Source organism: Cygnus atratus, chromosome 5, assembly GCF_013377495.2.
Source record: "Cygnus atratus isolate AKBS03 ecotype Queensland, Australia chromosome 5, CAtr_DNAZoo_HiC_assembly, whole genome shotgun sequence".
NCBI lineage: Eukaryota > Metazoa > Chordata > Aves > Anseriformes > Anatidae > Cygnus > Cygnus atratus.
Window position 1 is genome coordinate 43,078,824 of NC_066366.1, and position 24,352 is coordinate 43,103,175.

General features: G+C 48.5%; 1 protein-coding gene across 1 annotated transcript in view; it reads left to right on the top strand.

Annotated features, from left to right (window-relative positions):
- Nucleotides 1-576: 576 nt before the first annotated feature.
- Nucleotides 577-24,352, top strand: part of NRXN3 (neurexin 3) — a 981,410-nt gene continuing 957,634 nt past the window's right edge. Inside the window, exon 1 of the mRNA XM_035539906.2 lies at nt 577-613. The gene's annotated coding sequence lies outside the window, so the exon portion shown is untranslated. The remainder of the gene's footprint in view (nt 614-24,352) is intronic.

A 24,352-nucleotide genomic window follows, 5' to 3' on the forward strand; every position in this document is an offset into this window, starting at 1 on the left:
CGGGGGGCGTCGGCGCCGTCCCCTCCGCTCCCCGGGGGTTACGGGTGGGTACGGGGCTGCCAGGCGGGCGAGGCCGGGGCCGGGCTGGACGCGGCGGGCAGGGCACAAACCGATGGCTGGGAACTCGGGGGGGTCCCGGAGGGCAGCGGCCGGGCTGGGGCGGGCCGCAGGGAGCCGGGACCGGGGGGAAGCTCACACCCCCCGGCTCGCTGTCCCGGGGAGGCGGCCCCCTGACCCCGTCCCCGTCCCGGGGGGGGAAGCGCCGGAGCGGCCGAGGAGCCGGGGCAGGTGGCGGCTGCCCGGAGCGGGGCTGAACCGGGACCGTAGCGGGTCCGTGCGGGGCCCCGTGCCCGCGGTCTCTTTAAAAGCCGGGGCCGGGCGGGGCCGGGCCGGGCTGGGGGCGGCGGCGGCGTGCGCGGGGCTCGGGCTGCTCCGGCACCGCGGCGCGCTCAGCCCTGCGCAGCTCCGCCCGCGGCTCGCACGGCTCGGCTCGGCTCGGCTCGGCTCGCCACGGCCAGCCCAGCCTCCCCGGGACCCCCCGAGCCTCCTCGGCTGGGGCCACGCTGGAGCCCCCCGCCCCGCAGCGGAGGCGAGCCGCGAGTTGGCTGCGGAGGTGAGCGGGGTGGCGGGCGGGGGGCGGCACGGCTCGGCTCGGCTTGGCACGGCGGGGGCTCCCGCCCCGGAGGCGCTGGGCTCCGGAGCCCCGCGGGTGGGCTCGTGCTGCCCCCCGCGAGGCAGCTGCCCGGCTCCCCTCGGTCCCTCCCGGGCGCTGTCCGGCCCCGGCGGCTCCTGCCCGACTTTTTGGGAACCGCGCTGCCCGCGGCGGGGCTCCTCCGAGCGGAGAGCGGGGGGCCCCGCGGAAAAGAAGAAGACACCGCGCTGAATTACGGCCGGGAGACGCTTAGAGAGAGCCTCCCGTTTGGCTAAAGCTTAAGGATTTCTTCCTGAAAAAATTATTAATGAGGAACGAAGAGAGGCTGAAGATGAAAGTTTTTTTTTTTATATATATATATATCTTTTTTCCTCTTCCAAGTCTTCGGATCTATTACAGTAGCGCCTTTCCTCCCCGCCTTCCATTTGTTTGTATTAATGATTTAGTAGCCGTCTTGCCTGAAAACTTCCACCGTGAGCGACTGCTGTGGGTTTTCAGGCAGTGAGTGACCTTAAAGGTTGGTTCAATGCTTTCTTCGTGCAAGATGTATGTGAAATACCCACCTCTTTTTGCCTTTTTTTTTTGTCTTCTGTCAAACAAAAAAAAAATCACCTGCTTTATAATTTAAAAGAGAACATCATTCAGTCAGGGAGTGATGTAATTCTCCTACCTAAGGGCACTGACTCCGGTGCTTTGCAGGTGACTTGTCTTTTGCTTACTCTTTAAATTCATTTTATTTGCAGTCCTTTGTAGCTAGGAAGTAACATATTTAGCCAGGGCTCCATGAGGATGCATTTTGTTAAAATTCAAATCTCTCTCTTTCAAAAAAAAATAATTCCTGATTTCTCCCCCCCCTCAAAGAAAACAATAAAGAAGATTAGGCATGAGATCAGCGGCAGAAAAACCAAAGCATCGGGGAGGCAGAACCCAGGCTAAACCCATCAAATTGTTTATAAAAAGGACACTTCCAGCCTTTCGCTTTCCCAAGCTCTTTCCACCTTTCCATGGTTGAACCGTTCAACGCTTCGTTGAAATAGTTTTAAGAAATTATTTTTGTTTTTTTTTCTAAATATTAATTGTTCCTCCGGTATTTTTGCCTGCACGCAATTGTTCTGTGGTAAGCACGCAGCCCTCCCAAAGAGGCGAGTATTGACATGACCGCTCACCAGCATCGGCTTATTGCGTGTTTCGAGGGGCTGCTTTTTGAGGGGGGCCAACTCTTCGCTAGGCTGGCGAAAAGTCTCAGGGAGATGTTGAGTAGGTGGGGGGAAAAATGATCACAAAAGGTTTTGTTTGCCAGGCTGATAGAGCCGGTTATTAAGCGTAGCGTGAACCAGAAGGGTGTTACGGCTGTCATTGGTTTAAGTTAAAATGGTCATCGGTATTAAGTTGGGTGAGTTTACCTACGGGTGAGTGGGGCTCTGGGGGGAGGAGGTCGCCGAGATTATTGCTTTTGGTTTTGGGACTGGGCACGCTTCTATCAGCTGAACGAACTAGACTATTGTGTAGAGCTCATTTTCCATTTCTCTATCGGTTTCTTTTTCGGTCTTCGGCAGTTTCCTAAACAATTGTCTGTCTCTAACAAAGTGTCTGGTTTTTGGGAGTGGGGAGGTGCAATTGGGGATGTTTGAAGTTTGGGGATGATGGGAGCAACAGGGCTGTATGTATTTATTAAAAAAAGAGAAAAAGGAAAAAAAGGAAAAATAAAAGAAAAAAAGTTAGGAGGTAAGGCTTCTCTTTCTGGAGCATTCGGGCACCTTCCGGTGGGGTATGTCTGTGGGCTTTTAATTATTTATTTCACTTTTGTCCTTTAAAAAATGAAGTAGAGCGAAACCAAAATGAAAACGAAATAGAATGAGAGCAAGCGTAGAAAAATAAATAAATAAAGGAAGGGAAGGGCTGAAAGCCCAGTACTTGATTTCATCATCCCGGTGGTGATGGCTTCTCGATAGAAGCGATATCTGCCGATATCACCCCTGTTCCATGGCTGTAGCCTGGCCTCATTTTACGCTGCCTTTCCACTGAACATGTTGACGTGCTGCTGCTTATATAAGGGGAAGAACAAATTCAAGCGGATTAGTGCTTGGGATTTTGAGATCGGCTACCCAGATCGCGTTGTGGGTTTTTTTCCTTTCCTTGGGGGAGCTGATGGGGGAAGGCTGGAGAAAGATGGGAGGGGGTGAAATCGGGATGTGCGGTTGGGGGAAGATGGGGGTGATGCGGGGAGCAGCTTATTTGCATAATGTCTGCGTTGCGTCCCTTTTTCTTTCCTTTTTATAAAACCCATTATCTCTAAAAACACATTATTCTTTAGCCCGGTCTAAAAAAAAAAATAGTGGGAGGGGTTATGATAGCGAGGGGGTTTGGTATGGGAGTCATTAGACCCACTGCTGCAAAACCAAGATACAGAAATCCATCTGCACCAACATTTCGGGGGGAGGGAGGGCGTAGAGAGGGGGAAGGGATGGATTGTCTATCTTGGATTAGCGAAGTGGAGCTTTGTATTCTTCGTTTTCCTCCCCATTTTCTGCCGTTCCCCCCCCACCCCCCCCATCCGCACACCCGCTTTCCTCCTCCCAGCCCCCACCCCCCTGAAGGTTTCTCGTCCCTTGACGAGAAAATTCTGTGTTACATCCTGATGGCTCTGCGGCTTTTTTTTTTAGTGCATCGCAACGGTGGCACGATGACCTTTGCTTCATGCCACGCAGATTCGGGCTCCCGATAGGACTGCGAGCGCAGCTCGGGCACACGTGCACACGCTCGCAGACCCGTAGTCACGTACCTAGGACAGGCCGTGATTTAATCCCGGTTTTTGCGTGCCCGTCTTTGTGTGTGCGTGCGTGCGGCTGATAAACGTTGGCAGAGGGTCGGGAACGCAGTAAATGCCAAAGGCACGTCCATCCATTTCGCCAGCCCATCTCGCCGCGCTCTCTTCCAGCACATCGTGAGATTTTTGTGCCGGGGAGGGGTGTGCCCTGCGTGGGCGGTGGGGACCCGGGGCTTGGAGGGAGCATGGATGTACTGGGGAGGGAGGAGTGGGGGGCGACGGGCCTGACGATGCTAATAACATTATTTTGGTCAAATGAACGTCTGGTGATAATGATTCAGTGTAACCATCCGTGAAATACATGCTTGCGACACACTGGAATAAAGGTTACTCCAGGGAGCTCCGGCGGAGCCAGGCATGCTCGGGGGAGCGAGCCGTCCCCTTGATGGGGGAAACAAAATTCATAGGCACCCCAGGCCCCCTCCCTTCCCAGCGCCTCCTCACGTGTCCGAGCTGGAGGGCATCGCGATGGAGAGAGGGGGCGGGCTGCGCTGGAGCCAGGACCTAACAAAGCCTCCCCGCCTCGCCCTGCCATGCCATCCTGCCTTGCCCTCTCTCAGCTCGTCCGTGCGGCTGATCCAGACGATAGGGGAATATCGCCATTTCCAGGCAGTCCCTGCTGGAGGCTGGTGAACGGAGAGAGGCGGGGGAAAGCTCCCTGTGGTTCTGTGGTAGGGTGTGCAGGAGGGACGCGGCTCTTTGGGTCTGGGTGGAGCAGGGAGAAGAGGGGGGGAAAGGAAAGAAAGATGAATCCCTTCTTTCCTTCCTCCCTTCTTTCCTCCCTCCCTTCCTTCCCCCAGCTAGAGCCAGGGGAAGAGCCCAGCCAGCCTCAGCTGGTGGCCGTGGGCGGCTGGCACGCAGGGGTGGGGATGGCAGCGGTGAGTGAGGCTTTTCCTGGGTGTCAGGCGGTCAGGGCCCCCTTGGGGCTCGCAGACCTGCTCAGCACCTTCCTCCTCCGGGCACGGAGGCCTTCCCAGCTTGGTCGTGGGCTGCTTGCACGCCGGGCGGAGGGAAGCCGGGGAGGAAGACTCCTGTGGCTCTGCCAGCCGCTGCTTCTCCTCTCCTGCGTGTGGTTGCGCCTGCTCCCAGGTCTCCATGCTTCTGGATCTTTCCACTTCACGGAGCGATAGCAAAAGCCTAACAAATAGATCTGTCCAGGGCTATTGTGGTTTGCCGGCCGCTGCTCTCCTCTCTGCCTGACCTTGAGGCGCGGTGGTGAGCTGCGGTCAGGAAGACGGGGCAGGGACGCGTCCAGTACTGCTGCCGTTGTGGCTGATGCCCGGAGAGATACCTGGCTCCCCCACTCCCCTGCCGTGTGCTCACCACAGCGATCTCACCTTAGCTGCCTGGCTTCCCCAGAAGCTGCTTTTGATTTCCCTTCCCTATCCCCAGCCCCTTCAGAAACAAAACGATGCTGTGGTGCCTGTGTTTGTGAGCAGGGCGGCTCCTGCAGCGGCCAGCTGAGCACCATGCAGCCCGAGTCTGCCTCCCCGTCGCCCTGTAGGCTGAAGGTGGGCCCTGGTCTTACGGTTCCTCCATTTCCCCAGTGACTAAGGTGCCAGCATGCTCTCATGGCATAGTTGGTCTCTATTTATTTGACACAGGAGTAGAGAAAATTGGGAGGAAGTATTATAGAAGGTAAACCTTAAAGACTTCAAAGTCTGGCTGTGGTGCTCTGTCCGCGCTCAAGCTTACATAGCCAGCAGAGCAGGGTGAACTGCGCTTAGTGGAGGGACTAGCTCTGCACCCAAGAAGTGAGAGAGGAGCTCAGTTCCAGCAGAGCGTTCAGGGGGTGAGCGATGGTGCAGGGGTAATCGATGGTAGTGATAACCTAAGTCCCTGCGCAAAATGGAAGTGAGCTGGCAACCTCTCTCCCCCACTTCTCCCCCTTTTCAAGCCAGTTACCAAGCCGTCAGGCAATTCTTAGTCTCTTTGTGTTAGGATTGGATTCAGACTATCACCTTAGAGGACACCTTCAAACTGCATGTGATCTGGCTCTAGTCTAGAGTGTTCCTGGGAAGGAAGACTTCATTCAGTCCCTTGCTTGGTGTAGCAGCAGTGGTATTTCAGCAGATCTACTGAATTTCTTGCTTTTCTCTTCTACAGCTTCGTCCAAGGCTCCAGAGTTTACCTGTCTTGAGAGAAGCAGAGTGCGCTTTACCTCCCTGATCAGTTTTCCTTTGCCCTCTCCTCTCTTGTAACAGGCTCTGGGTGTTCAGGGGAAGGTGTGAACGCTGGCTGAACTGTGATGTGCTGTGTCAAGGATAAGGACACACGGTGGCCAAGAACAAAATGCTACAGCCAGGAACTTTGTGATGACCAAAAATCAGGAAAAGAGAGGACTTCTGACAGTGATTCAAGAGGCACAGTGTTTAAATTAAAAACAAAAAGCATCTAACTTTGTCTGCCCCTGCTCCCACCAGCATGATAAGGAGACAGGCTTTATTTTGGGACTATTGCCAACGCAGCTGGAGCCAGAAATTACCCCAATTTTGGTTAAGCTTTGAAAAATTCTACCAGTTCTCTTCTCCCCCTCATCCTCCTCTTCTAGTTAATAGCAGTCTGTCAATCTAGCATAGTCAGCTCTTAATTCATACAGCAAGTGCTGAGGAGAATATTTTGCATTTTGGAAGCCAAGATGATAGTGGGATTGTTGGTTGCTTGAAACCAGCACTCTACAGCGTCTTGGTCAGGTGATTTGCTTTCTCCTTCCTTTGGTTTATCCTCACACCGTCATAGACCGAGACAATTCACATGTGTAAAGGACTTTGAGCATGAGAGATGATGTTTTGACCTCTCAGCACCAATCCAGGCAGCCAAAACAAGACATGTCTGTAGAAAGGCAGCACGGGAGAAGTTTGTTCTTCCTTTCTCCTTGTTGTGGGCAGTGGATGGCATCTTTAGTGCTCCATATTTGTACTGGCTTTTATTGTTTTGGCAAGGAAAAGCCGTAACTTTGGGCTTGGCTAGCCTGACTATGGTTTTACTGAGGTCTGTGAGGGATGAAACGCTGTGTCCCTGTAGCGCTGTGCTCGAGAAGCTGGGCGGTTGGACTCCTGGTGGAGATATGCCAGTGGTGTTGGAAGATCTTGAGTTTCTTAAGAGAAGGTGGGGATGCAATGTCTTGCTTTGCCATTCAGAGAAAAAGGCTCTCTCTGAGCACTGCGGGCAGCTGCTGGGAAATGCACACTGTGCAGCCAGCTTGGCAGAGCCCTCTGTCTGGGCTCAAGCGTGCAGCCTCTCGGGACTCTGGGCTGCTGCAGGCATCGCTGCGTGGCTTTGCAGAGGGTGGTGGAGGAGTGCCCACAGCCATCAGGAGCTCGGGCCTGGCTGAAACGTAGCCCCTTGCTACAGGGGTTAGCCCTTCATCTGCCTCGGTTCCCAAAGCTCAGAGCTTTCCCCTTGTCTCTCACAGCCCTGTGCCCAAATATTCCCCCAGGTGTGCTCCCCTGCATATTTCTTGTCTGCCAGCAGCGGGAGCGAGCCGGGGTGATGGGAAGGGGGCGTCAGGGATGAGGGGCCTCTGTCAGCATACCTGGCGTCTCTCAGTGGCGTGCTTAGCTCCTGTCTTCTCCGGATTCCTTTCCTTTGCCCTTGATGGTGAGGGACAGCTTATTTCGAACGCGATCTGCCTGTGTCATTCCTGGCCCTGCCGCTTGTCATCCATCACATCACGGGAACTAATTAACACTAGTAGCTTTGGATCCTGGGAATGACAGTGCTGGGATAGTAGACCCTTTCAAACATCCTGATGTCTCCTTTTCTAACTAGGGCAGCCCAGCCCAGGAGTTCGTGGACTTCGTTGTCTCTCCCCTGCTGTGCCAACCCTGTAGTGAGGGTGCCGGTGCGCTCAGCAGGGAGGGTGCCCAAGGCCTAGGGCCTGCCTCGTAATGCCCTTGACAGTGCTGCAGCATCCCCTGCATCCAAGTACCTCCCAGCAGCCGGATGAGAGCCAAGGAATGGGCTAGAATAATAATTGGTGAGGTTGGGAGGAGGCAATGGGGGGGAAGGCATGATGTAAGCCTTTTGAAGCTGCCGGTAGCCTCTCGGCTGCCTTTGGGTACACATAGCTGCGTGTAGTCCCAGACTTTGTGAGCTTGACCCTGGGAGCACCCCCTGCTCATGGCGAAGCACGCTGTCCGGTTACCGCTGCAGCGCTCCTTCTGCTGCCGTGTTGAGGTGGGGAAGTCACCAGGGGAATCAGTGTGCTGCTCCGCTGGGGATGGCAGGATTAAAGGGGAGGCGTTGGTCATGCTGCGAGGCTACACAGAGAGCACTTGCTACCCTTCTGCCTCTACTTTCTGCAGCGTGATCTTGTCTTTCCTGCTGTTGTGAACCACCTCGAAGGAGGGAAGGATTCCCCTAGGGATGGGGATGCAAAGGAAGGTAACAAAGCAAAAGGATGATGTTTGCTGGCAGCTGAGTGACGATGAGGAGAGGAAGAACTCTCCAGTGGGGTAACTGTTTGATGGGACTGGCTGCATCTGCAGAGCAGGGAGGTGCTGGCTTCATTTCAGTTTGCTGTTACAGCCTTTTTTTTTTTTTTTTTTCCCAATAATGTGTTAATTAAACATTGATTTCAGGGGAAAAAGGAATCTGCTTGAACTGCAGAAACTAAATGGAGTGAGGAGGAATGGGATCTGGAGAGGGATGTGTGGAAGGCCCTTCTGTCAGCTGTCTTCGTGACCAATCATGGAGGGAAGCAAGGAAGGGGCTGCAGAAAAGCCTGTTCACCTGAAGTTTAGGGCCCTTCACTTGTGCCAAGGGGGAATCTACAACTACGCAATTTTCAGTTGGTGTGTGCTAGTAAGTTGCCAGGTAGTCAGTTGTATTTTCTTAACAAAATACTTCATTTCTTTTAAAACGCAAAAGGGAAGAGAAATCTTCGAGGCAAGTTAGCGTTCAAGAGGCTTTCTGATCAGTTTGATGCCTTCGTGATTTTCTGCTCTTGTAGTTACTGTTGCATCTCTAAGTTAATTGAGCTGTGGTGCAAGTTAAAGCACCGGTCATACTGGTGTGCTTGCTCTCCTAACTTCTTGATAACTAGTAGCTCAACTGATCTTCATTTACTTCATGTAGATAAGTCAGTTGCTGAACTCAGGTATAAAATTATGGCATGCTCACTTAACATTTTCTCTTCTGATCATCAGAGCACTGGAAGGTGAGACAAGATTATATCACTCTCCTTTACTTGGCAGAACTCTCTTCTGTTCACTAGACTGGAAGAGCCAGTGGGAGGCCATGCTGCCCTCCTTTCCTTTTTCCATGTGCTAGGGAGCCACAGGGAAGATGAGTCCTTGTTTTAGTTTGAGATCTTATCTGGAATAAAGCTCTCTGCTGATGTGAGCAATATTGTATTATATGTATGGCATTAAACAGTTTGACTTGAATTATTTTGACCACTGTGTTTTCTGTCTTCTCTGCTTCTGGGAATAATGGGAAGGGGGAAATAACCAGTCTGATCTTTCTGAGCATTGCAGAAGTCTGAGTTAAAGTGATATGGCAAAGATCTTGATCCGTTTGTGCAATAATCAAAGTGGAATCGTTGTCCGGAGAAGGAACTCATCCTGGCTGCTGAATTTCTTTCTGCACCATCCCTCAGTATCAGATGACAGGAGGTTCTGGTGCAGCGTCGGGGCATGTTTGAAAAGGAACAGATTTAAGCCCCAGAGGAACTATTATTCAGGAAGAGTTTTGACCTGTTGATGACTGGTGAAACCCATAGAATTGTGGAGGTTGGAAGGGACCTCTGGAGATGATCTTGTCCAACCCCTCTGCTCAAGCAGGCCCACGTGGAGCAGGTGACCATGTCCAGATGGCTTTTATATATCTCCAAGGAGGGAGACTACACAACCACTCTTAGCAACTTGTTCCAGTGCTTGGTTGTCCTCACAGCAAAGGAGTGTTTCCTTATGTTCAGACGGAATGTCCTGTGTTCAGTTTGTGCCCATCGGCTCTCATCCTGTCACTGGGCACCACTGCAAAGAGCCTGGCTCCATTCTCTTTGCACCCTTTTTTCACGTATTTGTACTCATTACTGAGTTCTGCCCCATGAGCCTTCTCTTCTCCAGGCTGAACAGTCCCAACTCTTTCAGCCTGTTCCTCATAGGAGTGGAGCTCCGGTCCCTTAATCGTCTCTGTGGCCATTCACTCACTCACCCCAGTAGCTCCACGTCTTCCTTGTACCGGGGAGCCCAGAACTGGATGCAGCGCTCCAGGTGTGGCCTCACCAGTGCTGAGGAGAGGGGAAGGATCCTCTACCTTGATCTGTAACACTCCTCCTCATGCAGCCCAGGATACCATCAGCCTTCTTTGCTGCAAGGGCACACTGTTGGATCCTGTTTAACTTGGTCTCCACCAGTACCCTGAGGCCCTTTTCTGGGAAAAAAGGCAGGTGGGGCCCAGCCTGTACTGGTGCATGACCCATGGATAGCACTATAGTAGTAGGAGGTGTCCGCAGAGCAGTAAGGATGGTCCTGCAATTAAGGTATTAACTGAAGAAGTTTGGTGTTCTCTCCCTGAATGTGTCAAACCAGCTTTTCACACTAGTCCCACCTTTCAAAATTCAAAACTGTCATTTGTAAAGTATTATGAGTTTCTTGAAAGGAAAGTTTCATGTATCTGAGACAGATTCCAGTTTCTGTAACCCTTCTATTATTATAGTGGATTGCACCCTGAAATCTTTTTGTACACCATGAAGAGAAGAAATTTTAAACTATCAATAGTTTTGCCTGCATTTTGGATGGAAATGGGGAATGCAGGAATTCTGTGGTGGGACTGGGGTAAACCTTCTTAAGGGACTCCATATGCCTGATACTGTGTTGAAGTCCTGGAATCAAAATCTGCTGGCTTGTCTGGTTAGCTCATGCAGTACTTAGAGGATGTGATAGAATATAATTCCAGGTAAATGCATTTAAAATACCTGCGACATCTCTAGAAGCCTAAAGGGCTTTATGGGAAAAAGCAAGGAAACAAATTGATCCCCATGTAATTTCATACAAGTCATTAATCAAATACATACTTGACAGTGTATCTAACAACACTGGACCAAAATGCATAATTTTGTTGAGCTGGGTCTTAAAGATTTAGCTCCTATAATTAGATGCTTTTTCTCTTCTTTTTTTTTTTTTTAAATATGTCCTTTGTCCTCCTTGTTGGTTGATGTGACCCAGTTAATGAGCTGCTAGCAGCTCTGTTTGGTTCCAGCTTGGGTCAGAGTGATGTGGTGCTTGGGATATTGCAGTCCTTTTTTGGCAGTGGATTATAATTTTATTGAATGAATTTATATTATAAAGCTTCAGTGAGCTGCTGGTTTCTTACTAAGACCATGGGGTATCACGTAGAGATGCAGAGTGAAAAGGAAGTGACAAATTGATAGGCTTGTGATAAGACAGTAACTCTTAACGTTTGTGTGAGCACAGTAGTTCTTGCATGCTCTCTTTTTAGCCTGTGTGTAACACGAGGCAGGAAGTTGATCTTCCTGGCACAGCGTAGGTCACACACCTATTAAACTGATAAACTGGAAAGCAGTCTGAATTCAGTAAGAAGAAATTCACTGAAGACAAATGAAAAGTGCTGCACTTGGGAAGGTGAAATCAAATGCCTACATGCAAAATGGGGAATAACAAGCCAGGCAGCAGTACTGCAGAAAAGGATCTGGGAGGCACTACAGTGAGTCAGAGACTGAATGTGAGTCAACAGTGTGGTGACATTGCAAAAAAGTAAATCTCATTTTAGGGTATATTTAACAGGAACGTCACGTGTAGCACACAGGCGGTAGTTTTTCTACTCCAGCAGCCACAGCAGAGCACTGTGTCCAGCATGAGCAGCAAAGCCAGGAACGGTGGAAGGAGATGAAGAGAGGGCAGCCAGCTCAGCGAGCGTCACCTGCAGGATGAGGCTCCACGAGCTGAGCTCCTTTAGTCTGGAGAGAAGATTGACGAGGGACATGAAAAGTCTTCCGATATTTAAAAGCTTGTTCTAAGAAGACAGTGATTAATTGTTCTCTGTGTCCACTGGGGATGGGACAAGAAGTAATCAGCTTAATTTGTTGCAAGGAAGATGTGGAGATAGATGCTAGGAAAAGCTTTGTGACTGTTTGGATAGTTAAGCATGAAAACAGATTCCTGAGAGAGGTTGCGGTGCTCCCATCGCAGGAAGTTTTAAGAGCAGATGAGATGGAGAGCCACCAGATTTTAACTAGTTTGTTTTGTTAGAATTTTGACCTGTTCAGGGAGGGAGTGGGCTACCTGAGCCCCCCAGCGTCCGGTCCCTATACATCTTGGGCTACCTCAAAAGCAGGCTTCTCCCCTTGCTGGCAGTTGTGGTGGGAGAGTGGGGAGGCAGGGCCAGGGTGAAACACTTCCTCTGCAATGCCCCTGTAGCACCTTCCATGTCCCTGGCACAACCCGGTTTTACAGTGCGTGTCCCAGAAAGGCTTGAGCAAGCTTGTGGGTTTTGACAGGGCCACATACTTGTCCAGCACTGTAAGTCTTTCTGTTCCTGCGGGTGAGAAGCAGAGGGCTTGCCCAGCTTTCTCTGTCCTCCTAACTAAGAGGTTCTTATCCTAGTTGCTTATTAATTTAGACTGGGAAGATTTGGATAAACGATTTGGAGATGAAAAGGAAGACTTCCACCTCTGCTTTTTCCTGTTAAAATCTACTGCAAGTTTGTATAGTTTGTTGCAGTTACTGCAAGATGATTTTTCTGTGCTCTTCCATTAAATAGTGGACAAGGGCACGGGGTTTTCATCTGTACAACAATTTCTTCTTCCAGTTACCTAAAGCAGAGTAGTGTGGACTAGGCATTGCAGGGAGGTGTGTTAGCACCCCATGGGTTAGAGAAAAGGGAGCCTAATGCCTGATCCCATAAATACTTCGACTTCAGTACTTTGTGAAAGGGGCTCGTGGTACTTCCAGAGAAGAGGCACTTACTCAGGGAGTGGGGATCCACTTCTCTGAGGGGCTCAGCAAAACTCTTTCAGTGGCTACTGGAAAGTAACCAAGGCATATTATGTGATATTTTACTTACATTTCTTCCGAATCTTAGATTTACATGAACAGGCAGTCTGTAGCCAGTTGGGCCAGGGGTGAATTTCTGAGCAGATCCAGTACAGAGATCCAGTTCCTCTGACAAACCCCAAAGAAGGAAATTTCTTCCTTTTGTTTTAACAGAACATCTGTGAATACATGCGTGTTGAACTTGTGTGAAGCCCAAACAGTGTTGGGCTTGACCACTGTATGCGTGTGCAGTTTACAATATAACCATTTTTTGCCTTCTTACATAAACTCATAACTGCAGGCTGCTGCCATTCTTCGAGTGGAGGATGAAGATATTATCCTCTACTTCTTGGCACTAGGAGTGAGTCAGGGTTGACACACAACAGTAGGAGGCAACAGTTTGTGTGTAGGAAGTTTGTTCTGTCCAGGGAAAAATCTGTCTAAGGGTTGCATGCAGGGCATTGGTCCTGCTGCACCGCAAGGCTGGTATCGTCCTCTGGAGCCGAGTTCTCACACGCTCACCATTTGAAGCATATGCGGAGCTCAGCGGATTCAGGCCTGAAGGGACAACTGGTGAAATGGTCAAAGTTAGGCTGTGGTGTAATTATTTGTTTACGAGGCCCCAAATAGTACCAAGTAATAATTTTTTTATGAACGCTGCTGTGAAGTCAGGAGGGAAACATTCCAACCCAAGGAGGTAGGGAGATATAACCTAATTATTGTTGTTATTCCTGCCTATTGTGGTAGCACCTACACAGTCCTGCATCAAACACAGGGCAAAAAATGCTCCCTGCCCCAAAGAGCTAGCACACTAATAATGAGACAAGAGACAACAGATGGACACAGATAACTGGGGGAGTACAGAAAAACAAAGATTGGTCAGCAGGATGGGTGGTATGATAGCATGTTGACAGCTTAGCTGTTGTCAAGTTTTCTGTAGGCATGTGGCAAAGGATTACAATAATAATTCAAGCTGGGGCCGTTGCTTCGGAGTTTTTGTGTGTGCATCTTCCATCTGTTTTATTTACACAGCTTACTTTTCACTTGATGAGGTTTTTCTGTCCCCAAACTTTCCACCATCCACCTGATGTATGTAGGGAGACAGGCTGGCCCATTAGTGAAGTGACCCCTGCAGGTTTTAAGGGAAACAGGAGGTTTTTTGTTACAGAGAGAGAATGAGACAATAAGCGTGAGTTTGATGCTTAGTGTTTAAAAGGATACTGGGGAAAAAATGAAGGGTCTCAGCAGAATGAATGTGCAAAGTAAGTGGCATAAAGCAAGAAGCTTGTTGGCCGGAATGGTGTCCTACCAAGGTGATGCAAAACCTAACTAATACCAGTGCTAGGAAACAATGCTGTCTGTATAGGTTATGTCTTTGGTGCTGTATATGGGCGAGTACAAGACTGCCCGAAGGGTGGAGAGCTGGGAATTGGCTGCCGAATGAGCAGCCGTTCCAGCTGTAAGGCTGTACCATGCTGCTGGGGAACTTGGCAGGCTTGGCTGCAGGAGCTCCGCCTGGGCTGGTGGCTGCATTTGCGCACATCTTGCTTGGACAGTACCTCCGGAGGGCCACAAAATGCAGGGTAGGCACTGGGTGACTTTGAGGTGCTCTTCTCTCTGAATTTAAATTAAACTGTGTGACTTCGTGTGGTGCTGTGATGTCCTTTGTCATTTAGTGTGTGATGTGGTACCATTGCACAGTATGCCAACGTGAAGCGTGTTACAAACATGCCTGCTGTTAACCCATATGTTGCAAACCCCCACCTCCTTCTACTTTGGCCTGCCATGCCATTTATTGTTCTTCAGCAGCCATGAAGTGGCCGTGGGACACTAGATGTAGCTGCATGTTTTATGGTATGCAGTGACAAACTGTTAAAATGCTCCAAAACTTGAAGCCTCAAACTTCCAATGAAGTCATATTTAAACCTTCTTATCAACTCTTAGGGCCAGGTTGGATGGGGCTTTGAGCTACCTGGTCTAGTGGAGGCGTGGTTGGAATTAGGTGGTCTTTTGGGTCCCTTCCAACCCAAAGCATTCTATGATTCTGTGATTATTTAACTTTTTGTGGGTGAATTATTTTCCAGGAACCCTTCAATATAGACAAATTGCAGAGTTATGGGACCATAAGTGTTAGAATACATTTATGGGGCAAGCAATTATGGACAAGGGAGTTGTCTATCTTGGGGTTTATCCCTGGCTCTCCTGTGTACCTTTGGAAACAAGTGATAAAAAGTTCCGTCTTTTTTGGCTCTTAAAACCCCATCAGCTTACTGTGCACACTCCTGGCCTTCCCCATGCAGGGAAGACATTGACAGAATGGAGCAAGTCCAGCAAAGGACCCCTGAGTTACATTAGTAACTGGCTGCCCTTGGGTTGTTGTACTGCCGACCCCCAGCCTGTGAGTGCAGCGCTCCAGTCATTTTTCCACGTGCTTTGCCATACACTCATACAGTTCCAACTCTCTAAATTGTTTACAATGATCCTATTGGAAACTGTTTCAAAAGCTGTTTCTTCACTAAGCCAAGCTTCTCATCACGTAAGGCAATCAGGCTGAGATTTCCCTTGGTAAATCCATGCTGACTGTTCCCACTTGCCTTCTGGTCATTCATGTGTTTGGAAATGGGTTCCAGGAGGATTTGCTGCATAATCTTCCCAGGAACTGATGTTAGGCTGACCAGTCTGTAATTCTTTGAATCCTTCTTGCCCTTCTTGAAGAGAGGTACAACATTTACCCTTGTTCAGTCATCAGGAGCCTCCTTCAATCACCGTGACCTTTAAAACATGACAGGGTGACATCAGCTGTTGCTGCATCCCTCAGTGAGGTTGGGACATCTTGTCTGTCCCAAGGACTTAGGTAAGTAAGCCCTGCTTGCTTAGGTGATCTGTAATTCAGTCTTCCTCTGCTGTGGGTAGTACTTCTGGCCCCTGGATACTTCCAATGGGCATGTGAAACAGGAAGGCTGAGAACAGTCTTCACAAGTGAAGACTAAGACAAAGAAGGCATTGAGGGCCTAAATATTTTCCATACCCTTTACCACTGGTCCCCTGTCCCATTCAGCTTTAGGCCCACAGTTTGCTTAGTCGTTCTCTTGCTACCAGTGTGCATTCTGAAGCACTTCTTACCACCGTTCACATTTTGTGAATTATCATGCAATTTCAAGCTTTCCTAATTTTCATCCTGATGTGCCGAGGAAGTTTCAGTATCCTCCTGGAGAGCCCACCCCCACTTTCACTTTCCATTTGCTTCCTTGAGAGAAGAGCTGGGCGATCACCAACCACATGAAGTTTAACAAAAGCAAGCGCCGGGTCCTGCACCTGGGACGGGGCAACCCTGGCTGTACGTACAGACTGGCCGATGAGACGCTGGAGAGCAGCCCCGCAGAGAGGGATCTGGGGGTTGTGGTTGACAGCAAGTTGAATATGAGCCAGCAGTGTGCCCTGGCAGCCAGGAGGGCCAGCCGTATCCTGGGATGCATCAAGCACGGCATTGCTAGTCGGTCGAGGGAAGTGATTGTCTGGCTCTACTCTGCGCTGGTGCGGCCTCACCTTGAGTACTGTGTGCAGTTCTGGGCACCACAGCACAAAAAGGACGTAAAACTGTTGGAGAGTGTCCAGAGGAGGGCGACGAAGATGGTGAAGGGCCTAGAGGGGAAGACGTACGAGGAGCGGCTGAGGTCACTGCGCCTGTTCAGCCTGGAGAAGAGGAGGCTGAGGGGGGACCTCATCGCAGTCTACAACTTCCTCGCGAGGGGGAGTGGAGAGGCAGGTGACCTATTCTCCGTAATCACCAGTGACAGGACCCGTGGGAACGGTGTGAAGCTGAGGCAGGGGAAGTTTAGGCTGGACATCAGGAAGAGGTTCTTCACCGAGAGGATGGTTGCACACTGGAACAGGCGCCCCAGGGAAGTAGTCACTGCACCAAGCCTGTCTGAATTTAAGAAGAGATTGGACTGTGCACTTAGTCACATGGTCTAAACTTTTGGGCAGACCTGTGCGGTGCCAGGAGTTGGACTTGATGATCCTTATAGGTCCCTTCCAACTCGGGATATTCTATAATTCTGTGATTCTTTTATGTTTGAGCTCCATCAGGAACTTCCCGTTCAGCCACCTGCTTCTTTCCACACCTGCTTGGCTTCCTGCACATCAAATTCAACTGTGCTTGTGCTTTGAGGATGTTGTTCTTGAAGATCAACCAGGTCTCCTGGGCCCCTTTGCTAGATTATCCCATGTAAGTGCTCAGTGAATGATTTCTTAAAGCTCTCCAGTGATTCTTCTGTCACCGTAATTGTGCTGAGAAAATGGTTCTGTTTGTAAACTGATTTATATGTCATTTCAGATTTGGTTGTTCTTTGTAATTTTTGTCTCTCCCCATGTTAAACACATTATACCTCTTTTCTCTATTTCCATATAAGTCTTTTCTGTCTGCTTTATAGCCTTGTTTTGCCGGACTCTGCCCAGATGTTTGCATGAACTTAAATGCAGTTTTTTTTTTTTTTCCCTGTCGAAGCCTCCATTCTTTATACTGTGAGAGGTAAGCAATCAAATGGAAGGGGCAGGAGGCAAACTTTTTTCAGTCTGCAATTGAGTTGTTTCGTGACAAGAGCAAATCGCTATCTCTATTTCTTATCTCTAAAATGGGTCTCAAATTCAATAGAAAGAGTTTAAATTCTTTTTGTTGAAGATCATAGACAACAGACTGATTTATTTAATCACATTTAGTACGCTCTTCATCTTAGGATTGGTTTGAGATTCTGTCCCAAACTGTTCTCTACATTAATGGTTGTCAAATTTATCAGCAGCAGATGCTGCCAGCCTTCAAAATTCTGTGCTGTGCACATGTGCCTTTATCCTTAGACTTTTAATAACATTGCTGCTGAAAATCCACCGGAAATGTTGCAGTGGACAACCTATAGATTGATTGCTAAGACCCTGATGACCACCACGTATGTAGAAGCTGAACTAATCAAGTTGCATATTGCACGTAATAGTTTTGCCAGCAGTACATCGAGAGTCCATGCCATCACTCAAGAGAGTAAAGATGCGTCTTCTTTGTTTAAAAAAGATAAAAATGACTCTAATGATTAAAATAACATGCATCTATCAATATTCTAGTCCTCCAGAGTCTTTGGAGAAAAATCCAACTTTATATTGTAACTGTATGGAGAGGAGACTAGTTTAAGCAACTATTATCTATTTAATTATTTTACCGTATTCCCTAGTCGGACATGAGAATTGTATTGTCCTTGGTGCTGTCCAAATGTGGAACAAAAGGTTTTCATTCTGATTTGTGTCTCTGAAGCAGCACAGTATGTGATACCAAATTCCCGCGTGCCTTCTCAGTTCAGAAGTATGTTGTAAGAGCCAGGGAGTTTCAGGTAGAGAAGTTTATGGATCGGATAATTACTTGTAACTTCAGACAAGTCTGTTCTGGGTTGAGTATGGTTGGAGAGGGGTATGCTGGGTGCTGTGGAGAGGTGATACGAGAGCGGTATGCAAAGGTAGCATCTGGACATGCAGGTAATGGTATAATATTGGCCAAACCCCTTCTTTTATCCATCTGTGTGGGGCTTTCTCTTGTACTCCTACTGTGCTAGGCAGTTGTTGGTGAATAGTAAGAGTGTGTGGTGTGCCCCTGTATGTGTCTGTAAGGTCTGGCTTTGTAGTAGCCTTGCAGAGAAGGAAGGGAAGGCAGGTGAGGGAGGCTTTGCTTTACATCTCTGCTGAAGTCAACCACAGTACTTATTCTAATGCCGTTGGTGTTGTGTCTAATCTCAAACGTGAGCAGACATAGGGCTTGGTAAATTGATGACCTCACTGTCTTCCCATCTTTCTCTCCCAATAACTAGATGGCTAAGAGGCTCAGACAGTGATAAAGCTGAAAAACTCAAGCTCACCTAAATAAAGCTTACATTTTAGGTGGCTTAGTATGATTAATTTCTTTCCTGAAGTCCTGGCTTCAAATGCTGGTGAAACCATAAGTGAAAAAGGCATCTGAAGGTCCTCAGTTACTCCCTGCTTGGTGTTTGTGGCAGAAGTAGCCCAGAAAATTTGATGTATGGCCAGTGTAGGAGAATGAAGGGAATCGTGAGGAAGCATTACAGGAGAAGAAGGGTTGCAGGCTGCTTGGCACACGACTCTCCTGTACTTTCCCCAAATCCAAGCAGGCATGCGCTCAGATGCTTGCAGAGTTTGCACGTTAGTGCACTGTGGTTGTGCACGCTCCCTGGACGCTCTGCCCCTGTGCCAGGATGGCACTTAGTGGCTCCTGCTGTGATAATGTCTGCTGACTTCTGCCTGTGCCCGGCACAAGTGAAGCCCTTTGTGGAGCTGAGGCTCATGCTGGCTGTGACAGTGTTTTCATAAGGCTCAAACTTCTATTCTCCACCTCGTTCCTTTGAACTCTGCCCACCGCTCCGTGAATACTAACACCAGCCTATAAATTATCCAGCAGGGCTCTGGCACTTTAGCAGCCTGTGTTTTCAGTGGCGTGCATGCATAATCGATCCAGGAGGCTGCCTCTGCTTTTAACTCGGGCGTTTGCAGAGACCTTAGACTTTCAGAGTTTTCAATCACAGCTGCCTGCATGCTCGCTCACCCCTCTGCCTGCTTTCTCCTCTGCCACCCACACACCCACCTTTGCATTCGTCTGGGTAGCACACGTGGGGGCGATGCTCTGAGCAACCTTCCCGTACGGTCTGGAAGCAACAGGTCGCTGCCAGCAGCTGTCACATGGAGGATGATGCACCAAACTTTGAAAGGCTCCATCCTGCCTCACTTCTTTGGGGTTGTGTGTGTGTCTTTGCTGTTCAGCCTGCTGAGCAGTTGCTATGCTCCTCTCATTTTCCAGGTGAAGATCTTAGTACCATAAATGCTGCCTCTCTGACTCATTGCTCTTAGCTTCTTTAAGTAGCTTGAAAGTTGCTTTATGCAGTTGCTTGCTGACTGCGTAGAGTTCAAACTCAGAAGATGTAAATGGTCGCTGGGGATAGCTGGTTTGACTTCTCTTGCCTTGAAACTTCTTGCTGTTTTCTTGCTTAACTCCGTCCACGGCCAAAATGTCTCCGATGATTCTTCTCTTCTCTTAAGTTTCTAGGGATAAGTTGCCCCAAAACAGTCAGCCCAAACCTTTGTCTTAACTTCAAATGGATTCGGCCTTGATTATCAAGGCTTTGCTCGTCTCTTCTAATCAGTTCTTGGTAAGCCACCCTCTTAACGCTGATACATCATAATGTACCCCTGTGAAAAGGTTTGATGATTGCTTCCTGGAGGAGCAGTCAGTTCCCAGTGAAGGTCTGTGCTATTTGAGGGGAGGAGGAGACGGCATGGGTTTGTGTTCGTGTCATTGAGGACTGGCGGTGCTCGGACTCAAAGGAGCAAATGGGGAAAATTAAAGGAGTCTAACAAATGATTTAACTGTAGAGGTCCTGGAGACATGGTTGGGGCTAAGAGCACAGGTGGTAGTCTGGTAACAAAATAAGCCAGAGAAAGTAGCTGGAGAATAGGAAAGAAATGGGAAGTTTTGAGAGCAAGAGAGAAAACATGAAGAAAATTACCAAGCTTTGGCTGAGGGAAAAGGATGTAGGGAAGTAGGAGAAGTAGGGGGGAAGAAGGAGGTAGGGAGAAGTACTAGAGAAAAAGCTTCTGAGTGAAGAGAATGACTAAGAGAGCAAAAATCAGCTTTCTGATGGATGAAGCATACATCAAACAGAGCTTTGTGCATGCATATGTACCCTACTGACAGGTGCACATGAGGCTGGTCACCTTGGTACAGGAAGGCAGAGAGAGCCAGGAGGCAGCACTGGAGGAGGTGACCAGAAGGAGCACAGGGGTAAGGAGACAAACTCTGGGACAGGAGAGAATGCCAGGCAGTGGGTTGGAGCTGGGGAAGCGTGGGGAAGCGTGGAAGGGAAACATTAAGTGACAAGACTCGTTTTGAGGAGGAACAAAATCCCAGAAGAAACACAATGCTTTAAATGTTTTTATTCTTTGATGAGAAAACATTCAGCATGCCTTCCCCCCAGGTGTGTGACTGGAGAGGTAGGTTGCAGAGTGAATCATAGAGATCTCGTGTTTCTAGGGTAGGGTGTGCGAAAAAGCAGATCGCCCGCTTTACTGAAAGGAGAAAAAAGAGACCACTGCCAATATTGACACTGTCTGCTGAATGTTGAATATGTTTTTGTGCCTGATGGGAAATGTGTGTTTATTTGAGGCAGAGGATTTTCTCTGTGTGTGTGTTGTTTAAGGAGTACCCAGCAGCTTCATTTTACTTAGCTGAAAAAAGCAGTGCTATCCTTGGGCTTGCTTGCTAATATTTGAGTTTCTGCAGTTACATTTCCATATGTATTTTTCTTTTCCTATTTGTGTGGGTCTAATCCAGCTCAACTAACAGGGGAGCTGACTGCTTTTAAGAGAAACAGTAAAACTGACTTGACACAAAATGCTGTCAAATGCATGGACCAAGGATTTAGGTGAAAGGCATTTTCCCTTCTAATCCTTCAGTTCTGTTAATCTTAGGTGTCTCTTGTAACAATACCAAATAAAAAGAATTCAAATAGAATCATGATTTTTATTTTAATTGGTAGTATCCTTTAATGGAATATAATTTGCCACTCACAATGTAGTTTGGGATCCAAGAAAATAGCAAGAAAGCTATGTGGGTTTTTGTTGTTAGTTTTAAATATGCCTGAAATCACAGGGTAAGATCTGCTAAAATTTAGAAACTTGCACTTGTTTTTAAAAGCCTGCTAGCGAAGAACCCCATGATGCCAATTTTTTATTCAATTATTATCAACTGCCTTGATCCCGCTCAGTTGTGGCTTTCTATGTATTTATGTATTTATTTATTTATTTAAATATCAAAATCTGGATCCTTGGTTTGAGGAAACAGCATTCTTAAATTGTAGGACAAGCTAATCATTTGTAGTGAGGAGAAGGACATGGATCAGCTGCATAGAGGGCTGCAGGAAATGAAGAATTTGGAAAGGCCTCTTGGGAAATGGGAGGAGAGCGCAGGTTTTGTGTGACATAAAGGGGTGATGTTCCTTCTCTCAGTTCGTCCTGTCTCTACAAATGTTCGTCTGACCAAGTTCCTAGAAAGGACTCGGCGTGCAGCTTGTGCCTGGAAGGACAAAGCATGGATGTGTGGTGAGGGCAAAGGGTCTCTTGGGGAGCTGGTGTTGCCACAGCTGGCAACGTCTCCTGACTCTGACAAGGAGGCAGGAGCTTGCTTGTTGGAAGCTGGTACAGCAGTGGGGAAAAGTAAAGCCCAGCAACTCTGCTGAGGACAACAGGGAAGCACAGAATTGGAGTGACTTGAAAGTAGTGTATATGATCTAATTTCTTAATCTCTGCAACACATCATTAGGTTTAAAATATAAGATCTACTTAATACTGCGATCCCTTCTCTCTCTCTGTCTTTTGATGAGAGGGGAGAGGAAGTTGAGCATGCAAAGCAACACTTCACATGCAGATTGAGACCTTGGAGACACCAGTGAGCAGTATATGTTCAAGAAGTGTTCTTGAAGCAAAGCTATGGGGAGACTTGAGAGCCTACTGCCTTCTTCAGCTGAGAGAGCTTTGCCACATCTGGCGGGATTTTCCTGAGCTGAGTAGTTGGTGAGGCTCCCCATCGTCAAGCTGGTAACTCAGATCTGTGCTGGTAGTGATAATCAGCGCTCTTACCATCCTCCTCTGATTTAGCGGGATGGTTCGTTTTCATACCCTTCCTATTTCTTTCTTACCATCTTCCCTTTATTTCTGTGTGAATAGGAGCAATGAGAAGCGACGTGGGCAGGAAGGGTCTCTCTTCTGGAGGTGGAAGGCATTCACCGTATTCTGACAAGGAGGGCTCATGTGGAGTTTTTGGTTGACACATCAAGCTTAAAAAATTAGCAACTGACCATCCCAGAGGAGGGGGAACAAGGCATGCCTCTTTGCTGGCAATGTAGCTGCTTTTGCATTGGTAATGGCTAGATAAGGTGGGCTTCAGCTGACCGTGTCTCCTCTTTCTTTGAGAGTGCGGGGAGGCACTTCAGGTTTGTTGGAGCTCTCTCTTCTTGTGTGTCTGCTGTTGTCATATGTGGCGATGAATCATACACATGCAAGAGGTACGAAGTGGAGTTTCATGTTATGTTGTTCTCTGGTGTCCATGTTCCTCCCTTATGCCAAACGCTTCCTCCTGCTGCGGGCCGAGCTGCCTGCAGCACGTTTCGCTGTTCCTCTGAGGCTCGAGTGACGGTTGGCTTCTTGGCACTGGCCCAAGACAGGGACATTTTGCTTCACTGGGGACCATGGTGCAACACTTACGGGGAATAATGAAGTCAGACTGTGTGAGAAGCAAATACGTGCTCCTCCCTGCAGTTCCTGTGTGATGTGTCATCTGAAGAAGTATATGGAGAAGCCGGCGGAACCATTGTAGCAGAAGCCATGCTGGAGAGTGCCACCCTTGAAAACAGAAAGAAGCTGCTTCCCTGCCGTCTACTGAGTTTTTTTCCTGTTCCTGTGCCACGCTTGCAGTCTTACATGTTCAAAGATTTAAGAAATTTTCCCAGCTGGTCTTTTTCCTTTGGGCATAGAGCCAGAGGGCTCATCTGATGAGTGCACAGTGTCACCCCAGGAGAGCTGGGTTAAGATTGAACCCCGGTCCCAGGCACAGCACATTTGATAAGCTGTGCTTTCCCCTCAGGGACTTTTTTCCCCTTCTCAGTAAATAGCTCTCGCAGATCGGTGTGTCCACTCAGGAGAAGCAAATGGCTTGAAGTCAAACACGTTGGCATGGACAGAGACAGAAGTGTTTTGGGATGGAGCCAAACAGTGAAATAGAAAGGCTTCAGGGTTGTACCTGCCATCAGTTAAGTGCCTGGGAGCTGTGGTTCAGCACAGCTTGCTTTTGAATTGTAGGCCTTGGTTTTCGTGTGGTGCCGTGGCTAATTTATTCATGTTGTTATGGCCGTGTTGTGTCTCACCTTGCCCCATCTGCCTTCACTAGGTATTCCTCATTTCCAAGCCTCCTTAATCGCTCTGAGGCCTGCCTTCTTCCTCAGGCTGACCTGCCATCTCAGAGTTTAGGTACAACACACAGAGGGTGGAGTGGTGATGGTGAAATTGGGCAGCATGAGCTAGCCCAGAGTTTCCTTCAGCTGAGCCTCTGTTTTGTCAGTCCTCCTGCTGCTTGCTTCTTCCTTGACAGTCCTCTGTGGTGTCATCTCCTTTACTCCCTGTGTGGCAAAGGTTAATGTTAATGCTGTCTGTGAGGGAAGAAGTCCCAGCCGACACAGGAAAAGAATCATTTGATAAAAAAGTAATCATTGATCAGTGGCTCCAATTCATCAAAGGTCACTTGTCGATCCATCTCTCATTGTGGGTCAGGCTCTCTCTTTTAATGACCTCACTCCCCGGTAAGTTTCTCTGTTATTTGGGGGAAGCAGTGTTAGGAAGTGCTGCCTCTTCTAGGAATGTCACTCTTGACATATGATGCCAGGGAAAAAAGCCTTGCAGTAATCTCAGCTGTCCTTGCCTTAAAGTGCTCCCAGTCCTGCTTGCTTTGTGCATTTGCTATCTCAAGAAATCCAAAAGTCGAAGATATTGTAGAGGTTAAATGACCTCTTAGTGCTGGGGAAGTCTCTCCAGGCCAGAACTGAAGTAGAGGGTTCTCCAGGGGTGCTGAACAGGGGAAATGCGAAGGAAGGTGTGGGAAGTTGTAATTGTTCTTTGTACCCTAATTTAGTTTGCAAGAAGGAAGGACAAATATGAGAGAAGGCTCCAAATACCATCAAATATTGTTAAAAGTGTCTGGCAGGCATTCCTCTTCCTTCTGGCCCTCTATTATGAGCTGTAGGAGGGCACAGAATGAGATGTAAAGTTGTCACATTTTTG